Source organism: Lucilia cuprina, chromosome X (assembly GCF_022045245.1).
Source record: "Lucilia cuprina isolate Lc7/37 chromosome X, ASM2204524v1, whole genome shotgun sequence".
Lineage (NCBI taxonomy): Eukaryota > Metazoa > Arthropoda > Insecta > Diptera > Calliphoridae > Lucilia > Lucilia cuprina.
This window is the reverse complement of record NC_060949.1, coordinates 1,324,517-1,336,406: the sequence shown is the minus strand read 5'-3', so window position 1 is coordinate 1,336,406 and position 11,890 is coordinate 1,324,517. Positions and strand designations below refer to the sequence as shown.

Genomic DNA, 11,890 nt, shown 5'->3' with positions numbered 1-11,890 from the left:
AAATAAGAATTTTAAAAATATCTTTATGGTGTATAGTACTATATGGTCGGCCATACCCAACTATACTTTCCTACTTGTTTTTGAATCATTTCACAGAACAAAACAGTGTTGCCAGAAAATGAATTTCAAAATATGCTAACATATAAAAAACACCTGCAGAGAAAAAAAAAATCATTATATTTATGAATATTTTATGAAAAATTTGCCAATGTACGGTTTTCATAATATTTATGAAAATTTTCATAAATTTCAAGAAAATACTGGGAAAATTTTGTATGGATATCCTAATGAAAATCTTAATATTTATGAAAAAATTACTTGTTTTTATGAAAAATTTCTTAATTTGTTTTCCAATGTACCAATTTTTAATATTTATGACTTATTTTCATAAATCTGGAGAATACTGTTTTTTATTAATGCGTTCATACATTTAATAAATGGTTCATAGTATAAATGAAAATGCTTTTATATTTTTATAAAATGTTTCATAATATTTATGAAAATTTTTACATAAATATTTGTTTTTCATACATACATATAATTAATATAATTTTATTAATGCTTTCATACTTTCCGGAAATCTTCTTCAATAAAGTCTCCATTTTATTAGATTTTAAAGCCCAGTTTTCGTGAATATTTTCACAGTTTGGATACTTAATAGTGAAGTCAATGTCAAATGTAAAAATATTAAAATATTTAACATATTAACTTATTTCATATTTTTTCATACCATACGAATCCCATTGGCATTAGTGTATTCTGGCCAAATTTTAAAAATACTTGCTGCAGATTTACATTTTTCTATTTGTGAAAATCTATACTGACTACATCCTTTTTAGTAATCGATATATTCATCTTCATTAAGTTTGTCATCGTTTAAAAAGTTTCTTATTGTTTCATAAACTTCTTCAGGCACTAATTAAATAAAATTAAAAATTATTGACAAAATATATGTAAGTATGTATTGTATTTTTTTAACAACTTTTTTTACCAAAATGGGACTCCTCATTACTATACGATGAGGATGGTGTAGTGGATTCAGAAAAAAATAAATCCGACCTCTTTTGCAAGTTCTATAAAATTCCTTGAAATAAATAGTTACGTAAAAATAAAAACATTTTATAATTAGTACATACTTATGAACATGTTATATAACATTAGTTTGTATAATGTACTTACGAGTTTTTCGCTTTCTCCTAAAGAAAATGGCAGATCTGAATCAATGAAATGTTTTGCTATTGTATTTATTAAAAGCTTTCTTTAGGCTTCTTTAAACTTTGGCCGTTTTTGGATTTCATTAGTATAAATTGAAAATCTTCATTAAATTCATGCTTTTCTTTGGAACAATTTGAATACTCCGAACTAAAGCTTATATTATCGGGCGTAGAACACTTAATAGGTAATTTTATTTCAGATCTCCAGGTTTCCGAACAATGTTCAAATAATATTGCTAAGCCAACGGGAACATTTGCGACTACTTTCTCTATTTGATGAGTTTTTATAACTTTTAGTACGGATACATAACATTGTTGTTCTAAAAATAAAGATATCATATTTTATCAATTTCTCAATAAAAAATTAAATATTACCTTTTAGTTTATCAAAAAGTTGAAGTAAGTTCCATGATGATAGTAAAAAATATAACTGTTGTTCTTCTTCGTTTTGTTGATGCTCGTTTTCCATTTTTTACTTTATTTAAATTTATATCAATTTGTAATACTCTTTTAAACGTATAAATGATTTTCCAAAAGCTGTATTTATCATCAATACCGCTGGTCCCAATAAATCGCTGATATTAATTATGTGATATTCATTCGATTTTTCAGAGACGATTTCATAAGATAAGTAATGGGGATTGTATTGATAAGATTTAACCTTTTCGCAGTAGAATAGTACGGATTGATTATCCAATTGTATTGCAACAATAATTCTAAAAATTAATACATAATTTAAATATGTTGATATATATAAATTTTGTTTATAATAATATCCATGATGTTCCACATCGAAATATAATTTAACATTTTTGTTTCCTAATATATTATATATAACTTGCTGTAATTTTAGATTGTTTGAAGTGTTCTTGTAATTAGTATATATTTGAGGTGGACTTAGTAAAAAAGTAGCAGATTTCAATTGATATTTTTTGGCAAGTTTTAGTGGTATATTTTTTCAAGATGTAATTGAATGGGAATATAACTTAAATTGTTTATGTTTTGCTTCATATTGAAAATTCCAAAATAACCTTAGGGGTACGGATTTGCTATAATACTTGGGTAATGAATGAAAAAATGGTATTTTGATTTAAGAGGTTTATCGAAAACAATCATATATTGACGGTTATGATCCTCAATTTGCTTTCTTAGATTAGAAGCGAATTGGGCATTATATTTGAAATATAACAAATCATCCACTATATAGATAAAATTAAGAACAAATTGGCATACAATATCATCAGAGGGAATTAAATCTCCAATAATTAAAGGTAATAAATATGTAAAACACATCATTTGCCGCCCAGACATTTTATACTTATTGGACTTCAATTCATTTGGCAAGACTTCGTTATGCGGATATTTTTTTTTTTCAAAAACACCAAAATTAAAATGTTTAAGACGATGGTTAAGTAATGTTAAATCAAAATACAGTGGACGTCCACTAGTACGAATTATATAATGTCAGGCCCTTTCGTAGTACCGAAAAATTCGTATTATTGAACAACACATTTTATATGTTTAAATTCAAATAATACACATAAAATATTGGATTTTTTATTTTACATGAAAAATTACATCACGAAACAAAATATAATATAATAAATGTGTAATATTTCAAATAAATTTCTTGTACATAAACAGGCATAAAAGGGACATATTTACGTATACGAATTGTTAACTTTGAAAGTATCGTGAGTCCAATGGTTGAAATGAGATATAGAAGGTTTTAAATTTTAATGTTTTTAAAAATATGTGTGCCAAAGACAATTTGCATGTACATATCTGTTCTAAAATGTATTAAACATGTTCAGATTACATACAATTTTTATTAGAAACTTGAATGGAATATACCACTTTCAAACACAATTCTCTAATTTAAAATTTTCTCTTAAAAATTTGGAATACTTAAGGGATCACATATAGTAATGCTTAATTGTGGAATCATACTACTTTCAAAATTGACAGTTTATATATACATACATATATAAATATCATATCATTAATGTTTATTACTTTGCAAAATGATGAAAATAAATAATAAAATAAAAACTTCATTCATACGTAAATAAAACCAAAATTCCAATAAAAATGCGTTATTCGTACTATCGAACAGAAAAATTGTGTCTTTATTCGTACTATAGAGTAGACAATGCAACAATTATGCCATTCGTATTATTGGACATTCGTATTAAAGAAGGTACGTACTATTGAACGTCCACTGTATTTCTTTTCGTAAATGAAATACGCTAAGGTATCACTGAAATTATTTAATTGATAACATTTTTCATATGTACATTTAAATTTATCATTTCAACACACAAATGTAAAATATATTCCTTAACATCTAAATACACCTTTTTACACTTAAAACATGGAATCATTTTACCACTTACTTTTTTTAAATAAACAAAAAAACTCTTTTCTGTACTAACGCACTTGCTTTTTATTTCTTTTTAAGATGCTTACACGAAGCACTCTAACACAAAACTATATCTTTTTGACTAGTATTTTCATTCATGCAGTGTGTCAGACAGAGAACTTATACATTTCAACTACTCTAACCTACAGCATACCACGCAAGTTGATCCCGTTAGTTTCTGTTAAATTCAAAATAGTTAAATATAATTCATAAATACTAACAATTTTTTCATAATTTTTGTAATATTAAAAAAAAACATTTGCAAACTGGTTTTACATATATTAGGAACAGTGTTAATACTTTATATGAGTTGGTTTTTAAAATGATTAACTATCTCATAAATTATATTTTAGCAATACTAAATATATTATTTATGAAAAATTCTTAAAATTAAAAAACTTTTCATAAAAATTGCTCTTAATAATTCATAAACACAATTAACATTTTCATAAATACAAAAGTTTAATGCTTATTTATGATTGATTTATTGATTATGAAATCGTTTATAAACAAGTTAGAGTGCTATATTCGGCTGTGCTGAAACTTAAATACCCTCCACCAGCTACTTCCATGTTATTACTTTTCTAATTGATCAAATATTTGTAGAAAAAATCCAAAAAGTTAAAACTATTGCAATTACAAGATTTATTGAACATTATAAATGTAGTAATTTGCATGTATGTATGTGTGTGAAATATTTAGAGTGCGTTTTTTCTGTAATGAGTTATTTGCGTTTTAGTTATTTTCCGGACAAGACCTTGTATGGGAGCTATGACCAGTTATAGGCCGATGGAAAAATTTCTTAGTATATATTTTTTGTATATGATCAATACTTGTACCAAATTGTATATGGATATCTTAATTAAGTAATGATTTGTACGTGTTTAAGTGTTTTTTCGGAAGGCGAACTAGTATGGGAGCTATGACCAATTGTGGACCGATCGAAAAAGATTTCGTGGTAGTATTCCTTATGTGAGAACAATACCTGCAACAAATTTTATATGGATATCTTAATTTACTAATGAATTATGTGCGTTTAGTGATTTTCGGGAGGGGACCTTGTATGGGAGCTATGACCAAATATGGACCGATCCAAAAAATCTTCATTGTAATATTTCTGTATAAAAAGCGATACTAGTACCAAATTTTATATCGATATCTTGATTAACTAATGAGTTATGCGGGTTTAACTGATTTTCGGGAGGGGACCTTGTATGGGAGCTATGACCAATTATGGACCGATCCAAATAAACTTTCATGTAATATTTCTGTACATAAGAGCAATACTTGTACCAAATTTTATATGGATATCTTAATTAAGAAATGAGTTATGTGCGTTTAAGTTATTTTCGGGAGGGGACCTTGTATGGGAGCTATGACCAATTATGGACCGATCCAAAAAAAGCTTTCATTGTAATATTCCTGTATATAAGATAATATTTGGACCAAACCTTATAGCGATATCTTAATTTGGTAATGAGTTATGCGGGTTTAACTGATTTTCGGGAGGGGACCTTGTATGGGAGCTATGACCAATTATGGACCGATCCAAAAAAACTTTCATTGTAATATTTCTGTATATAAGAGCAATACTTGTACCAAATTTTATATTGATATCTTAATTTAGTAATGAGTTATGCGTGTTTAAGTGATTTTCGGGAGGGGACCTTGTATGGAAGCTATAACCAAATATGGACTGATTTCAGAATTCTGTATCTATATCATTACTTTTTAATAAATATTGCGAATCTAAGTGATTTTCCGGACCTAGTATGAGAGCTATGACCAAATATGGACCGGTCGTAAAATAATTTTATATTGAATTTATGTATATAAGAGCAATATTTTTGCTAAATATATCCATAAATATTTGGTTATGAGTTATGTGCGTTTTTTCTTGTACCAAATTTTATATGGATATCTTAATTAAGTAATGAGTTATACGTGTTTAAGTGTTTTTCGGAAGGGGAACTCGAATGGGAGCTATGTCCAATTATGGACCGATCGGAAAAAGATTTCGTGGTAATATTTCTTTACAAGAGAACAATGCTTGCACTAAATTTTATATGGATATCTTAATTAAGTAATGAGTTATGTGCGTTTAAGTGATTTACGGGAGGGGACCTTGTATGGGAGCTATGACCAAATATGAACCGATCCAAAAAAACTTTCATAGTTATATTTCAGTATATAAGAACAATACTTGTAACAAATTTTATATGGATATCTTAATTAAGTAATGAGTAATGCACGTTTAAGTGATTTTTGGGAGGGGACCTTGTATGGGAGCTATGACGAATTATGAACCCATCCAAAAAATTGTTCCTCTGTATAAATTCCATTGCCATAAAATTTTAATTTCTAAAATTTTGTGAAGATATCGACATTACGACGGAAGTTATTAACAAAAAGACCAAATTTCCGGGAATATGTACTTTTGTATGGGAGGTATATGAAATTGTGGACCGCTTCTGGCGATTTTTCGCAGAGAATTAGCCCTTGTGTGGAAACGAATGTATGCCGATTTTTAAGGAATTATCTTGCATAGTTTTCGAAAAAATTACATCAGAATGTGTAAAAAATGCTTATTTTTTCGAGGTTGTTTCAAATTTTGATTCATAACTTTTCCTGATGTGAACCGATGATGTATGAACTCAAAAATCGACATAAAAACATTTACACTTAGAAATTTAATGAGGACTGATCTATAAGTGACCCTAGCCTTATAAAAGGTTCCCTTCAGGAATGAGTTTGGGTTATTAAAGTACGAGTTTTACCTATTTTAAATATGAGTATTGTCCTGAAACTTTGCATAAACAGGTTCTATACAAACGAAATCTATGTAAAAAAATTTATGAGTATCGGTTTATAATTGACGCATATAAAGGTCAGAAAATCACTCATACGCTCAAGGTTTAAAAATTTAACTAAAATATTTGGTTTTTAAAAATTAATATTTTGTAAGTTCAAAAGTGCTCGGTCCATAATTGACTTAAGCCATATTCCAAATATCACCCTGATGTTTATAGGGGAGCATTCCTTTTACGGCATAGTGTTTGATGGTGGGTATATGAGATTCGGCACAGCCGAATATAACACACTTGTTAAAATTATTTACAGTCACTAACGATAGAAACATCTTAACGACCCTAAACGGGATATTGCTTTTGACACTAGTACTGCAATACTATTTTTTGTTTGCTCTCTTCTAATTAAGGAGTTATACACTTTCAAAAACTTGAAAATATTAGTATCATATAAAGGCCATCATATAATAACTAAAAAGAACCTATAATTAGAATAATTAAATCCAAAGCCATATGAAAATTAATAAAATTGTATTTAAAAAAGGTGTTTTTTTTTAAATATTTGATTTTAATATTAAATATCATATATGGGCAATTTCGTGTCAAGTGACCTGACCCAAGACAAAAAATAATTTATGTAAAAAAATTGTATTAATTTGAATAAAATGATTCCAGCTAACATTTAAATACTTTGTGTAAAATTGTAATGTATTTTTTTGTTACGATAATGAAATACAAATAAAATTTTAGCATATCATTACTTGGTAATAAATATTGTGAATCTAAGTGATTTTCTGGACCTAGTATGAGAGCTATGACCAAATATGGACCGATCGTAAAACAATTTTATAGTGAATTTATGTATACATGAGCAATATTTTTGATAAATGTATGGATATCAATATTTGGTTATGAGTTATATGCGTTTTTTCTGATTTTCGGAAGGGAATTTTGTATGTGTGTTTTTCTAAGAGGCACCTTGTGTGGGAGCTATGATCAATTATGGACCGATCAGAAAAACATTTCATAATATTATTTCTCTGTATATGAGCAACACTTGTGCCAAACTTTATATGGATATTTTAATTTAGTAATGAGTTATGTGCGTTTTAGTTATTTTCGGGAGAAGACCTTGTATGGAGCTATGACTATGACTAGTTATAGACCGATGGAAAAAAATTTCTTAGTAATATTTTTTTGTATATGATCAATACTTGTACCAAATTGTATACGGATATCTTAATAGAGGAATGATTTGTACGTGTTTAAGTGTTTTTCGGAAGGGGAACTAATATGGGATCTATGACCAATTATGGACCGATCGGAAAAAGATTTCGTGGTAGTATTCCTGTATGTGAGAACAATGCTTGCAACAAATTTTATATGGATATCTTAATTTACTAATGAATTATGTGCGTTTAGGTGATTTTCGGGAGGGGACCTTGTATGGGAGCTATGACCAAATATGGACCGATCCAAAAAATCTTTCATTGTAGTATTTCTGTATATAAAAGCAATACTAGTACCAAATTTTATATCGATATCTTGATTTACTAATGAGTTAAGCGGGTTTAACTGATTTTCGGGAGGGGACCTTGTATGGGAGCTATGACCAATTATGGACCGATCCAAATAAACTTTCATGGTTATATTTCTGTATATAAGGGCAATACTTGTACCAAATTTTATATGGATACCTTTATTAAGAAATGAGTTATGTGCGTTTTAGTTATTTTCGGGAGGGGAACTTGTATGGGAGCTATGACCAATTATGGACCGATCCAAAATAAGCTTTCATTGTAATATTCCTGTATATAAGAGCAATACATGTACAAAATTTTATATCGATATCTTAATTTAGTAATGAGTTATGCGTGTTTAAGTGATTTTCGGGAGGGGGCCTTGTATGGGAGCTATGACCAATTATGGACCGATCCAAAAAAAGCTTTCATTGTAATATTTCTGTATATAAGAGCAATACTTGTACCAAATTTTATTTTGATATCTTAATTTAGTAATGAGTTATGCGCGTTTAAGTGATTTTCGGGAGGGGACCTTGTATGGGAGCTATGACCAAATATGACCCGATCCAAAAAATCATTCATTGTAATATTTCTGTATATAAAAGCAATACTAGTACCAAATTTTATATCGATATCTTAATTTAGTAATGAGTTATGCGTGTTTAAGTGACTTTCGGGAGGGGACCTTGTATGGGAGCTATGACCAAATATGAACCGATCCAAAAAAGCTTTAATTGTAATATTTCTATGTATAAGAGCAATACTTGTACCAAATTTTGTAACGATATCTTAGTTTAGTAATGAGTTATGTGCGTTTAAGTGATTTTCGGGAGGGGACCTTGTATGGGAGCTATGACCAATTATGGACCGATCCAAAAAAAGCATTCATTGTAATATTTCTGTATATAAGTGCAATACTTGTACCAAATTTTATTTTGATATCTTAATTTAGTAATGAGTTATGCGCGTTTAAGTGATTTTCGGGAGGGGACCTTGTATGGGAGCTATGACCAAATATGGACTGATCCAAAAAATCTTTCATTGTAATATTTCTGTATATAAAAGCAATACTAGTACCAAATTTTATATCGATATCTTGATTTACTAATGAGTTATGCGGGTTTAACTGATTTTCGGGAGGGGACCTTGTATGGGAGCTATGACTAATTATGGACCGATCCAAAAAAGTTTTCATTGTAATATTGCTGTATATAAGAGCAATACTTGTACCAAATTTTATATCGATATCTTAATATAATAATGAGTTATGCCCGTTTAAGTGATTTTCGGGAGGGGACCTTGTATGGGAGCTATGACCAATTATGGACCCATTCAAAAAATTTTTTCCTTTGTATAAATTCTATTGTCATAAATTTTAATTTCTAAAATTTTGTGAAGATATCGACATTACAACGGAAGTTATTAACAAAAAACCAAATTTCCGGGAATTTGTACTTTTGTATGGGAGGTATATGAAATTGTGGACCGATTCTAGCGATTTTACGCAGAGATAAAGCTCTTGTGTGGAAACGAATGTATGCCGATTTTTATGGAATTATCTTGCATAGTTTTCGAGAAAAATACATCAGAATGTGTAAAAAATGCGTATTTTTTTCGAGGTTGTTTCAAATTTTTATTCATAACTTTTCCCCATGTAAACCGATTTTGCCCATTTTTAATACCAAACAACGAAGAACATTTTGGGTGAATTTGGTTAACTTCTATTGCTTCGTTTTATTGTGAGCGTGTTTTACACAGACAGACGGACAGACGGACATAGCTAGATCGACTCAGAAGAAATGATTCGAATACACAAGAAATTCTTGATATTGTTTTACAAAATTTAAAAAAAAAATGTTTTTGGAACATGTTCTTTTTTCCTTTATCTGTTGGAATCTAAAAAACATCAGCCATTACAATTATGAAAACTACATCACATTTTATTCGTATACAGGAGTAGGGTATTATATGATCGGCGTCGCCCGAGTATAATTTCTTACTAGTTTTTGCTTAAAATTGTGTTAAGGGGTTACTATCAACCGAAAATAAATATTTTTGATCCATTTGTTCCACAATTTTGGAGCATTTGTACCTTCTTTTCATGTAATACCATGAAACCAATTTTTTCCTTTTTTTTCAAAATAAAACCATACTTTAATATTAGGATTTAATAAACCCCTTGAATTATATAAAAATAATAATTTTTGTTATAAGGATCTGTACTTAAAAGCACAAAGTATGCAGAGGCGACAAGGCCACCAAGCGGCGGAAAGATGCACTAAAACTTGTCAAAGTGGCATCACTCATTTAACCCTTAAATAAAAAGAAGACAGCAAATATTAATATAATATGTATAGCTATCTCTTTTTTTTGTGAGGGTTAAATAAAAATTTGTTTGTTCACATTGAAATGTAAATTTTTTTAAACAAATTTGTAAAAATATGAGGAAAACTTTCTTTTTACGCCAAAATTGGTGTCAATTTTGGCTTCCAAATTGCGATTTCGGCGCAAATTCCTCATTTCTGTTGTGTCATTTAACAGTGGTAGTTTCCTAATTTTTCATTGGCCGTAAAAAAACAAAACAAAAAAACAGCAACATCTAAGTTTCATTTGGAAATTTTTAAATTTATTTTTTTTAATATTCTCTTTATTTTTCAGGAGCCGCAAATGTGTTAAGGATTGTCCAGGAGGGAAGAATCGTCAATTGACTAGTCTATTGATTAGTCAATTGAATTGTCTATTGAATAGTCAATTGTCCAGTCGGTTGATTAGTCAATTGATAAGTCAATTGATAAGTCTATTGATTAGTCTATTGATTAGTCAATTGACTAGTCTATTGATTACTGAATTGACTAGTCTTTCGATTAGTCAATTGACTAGTCTGTTGATTAGTCAATTGAATTGTCTATTGAATAGTCAATTGACCAGTCGGTTGATTAGTCAATTGATAAGTCTATTGATTAGTCTATTGATTAGTCAATCGACTAGTCTATTGATTACTGAACTGACTAGTCTGTTGATTAGTCAATTAACTAGTCTATTGATTAGCCAGTTGATAAGTCTATTGATTAATCTATTGAATAGTGAATTGACTAGTCTCTTGATTAGTCTACTGATTAGCCAATTGACTAGTCAGTTGATTAGGCTATTGATTAGTCAATTGACTAGTCTATTGAATGTTTTTGTAACACATCATGGTGAAGGGTATATAAGATTCGGCAAAACCAAATATACAACTCGCACTTGTTTTCTATTATATTGAAGCTAAAAGCATGAAATTAAGCATGAGGGTCCATTATTTTTTTTGAGTTCTCTTACATATGGGGCATTTCACGTCAAGTGAGCCAACTTTTGAAATCGATGTCTTCCGATCTCGATGAAATTTGCACCATAGTTAGTACTATTAGATAGTAATTCAGACACAAAACAAGATCGCTCATGAACTTTCTAAGTTAGAGGCGGTCAAAATTTTACATTTTGGCCATGCAGGGGTTTTTTCTCATCCATGTAACTTATTACCTATTGTTCTTAGCAAAATGTGTCCCAAATAGTTTAGATAGCTATTTATGCAATCTTTCGAAAAAAAAAAAAATAATAAAAAAATTTAATAAAATATTTTTGATTTTTGGGATGCAAGTGGGATATCTATCAAAAAAATATTTTGTAACTCAAGATTTCAAATGTTTGAATTTTTTTGCAAAATCAAAAACTTTGTTTACTTTTTTTTAAAAAATGGACCCATTTTTTAAATTTTTTTAGCTCAGAAGAAAGCTTATGTGTTTTCCTTTAACACCCTTTTTGTCGCTTAGTGGGATGCGAGTGAGATATCTATAAAAAAATGTTTTGTAACTTAAGACATACATTTATTTACTTTTTTTTGAAAAATCAAAAACTTTTTTGACTTTTTTTTCCAAAATGGACTCT

The 11,890-nt window shown here is 28.9% G+C and overlaps 1 long non-coding RNA gene across 2 annotated transcripts; it reads right to left on the bottom strand.

Annotated features, from left to right (window-relative positions):
• Positions 1 to 486: 486 nt before the first annotated feature.
• On the bottom strand, positions 487 to 3,660 carry LOC124421294. Of its 2 annotated transcripts, XR_006941557.1 has the most exons (6): positions 3,611 to 3,660; positions 1,590 to 1,930; positions 1,180 to 1,534; positions 992 to 1,084; positions 731 to 915; positions 487 to 653 (listed from the first exon to the last, which is right to left on the bottom strand). It is a non-coding gene; the product is annotated as an uncharacterized LOC124421294 (long non-coding RNA). The 2 variants fall into 2 exon arrangements; XR_006941556.1 differs by lacking the exon at positions 3,611 to 3,660 and having other exon boundaries at positions 1,590 to 2,730.
• Positions 3,661 to 11,890: the final 8,230 nt, after the last annotated feature.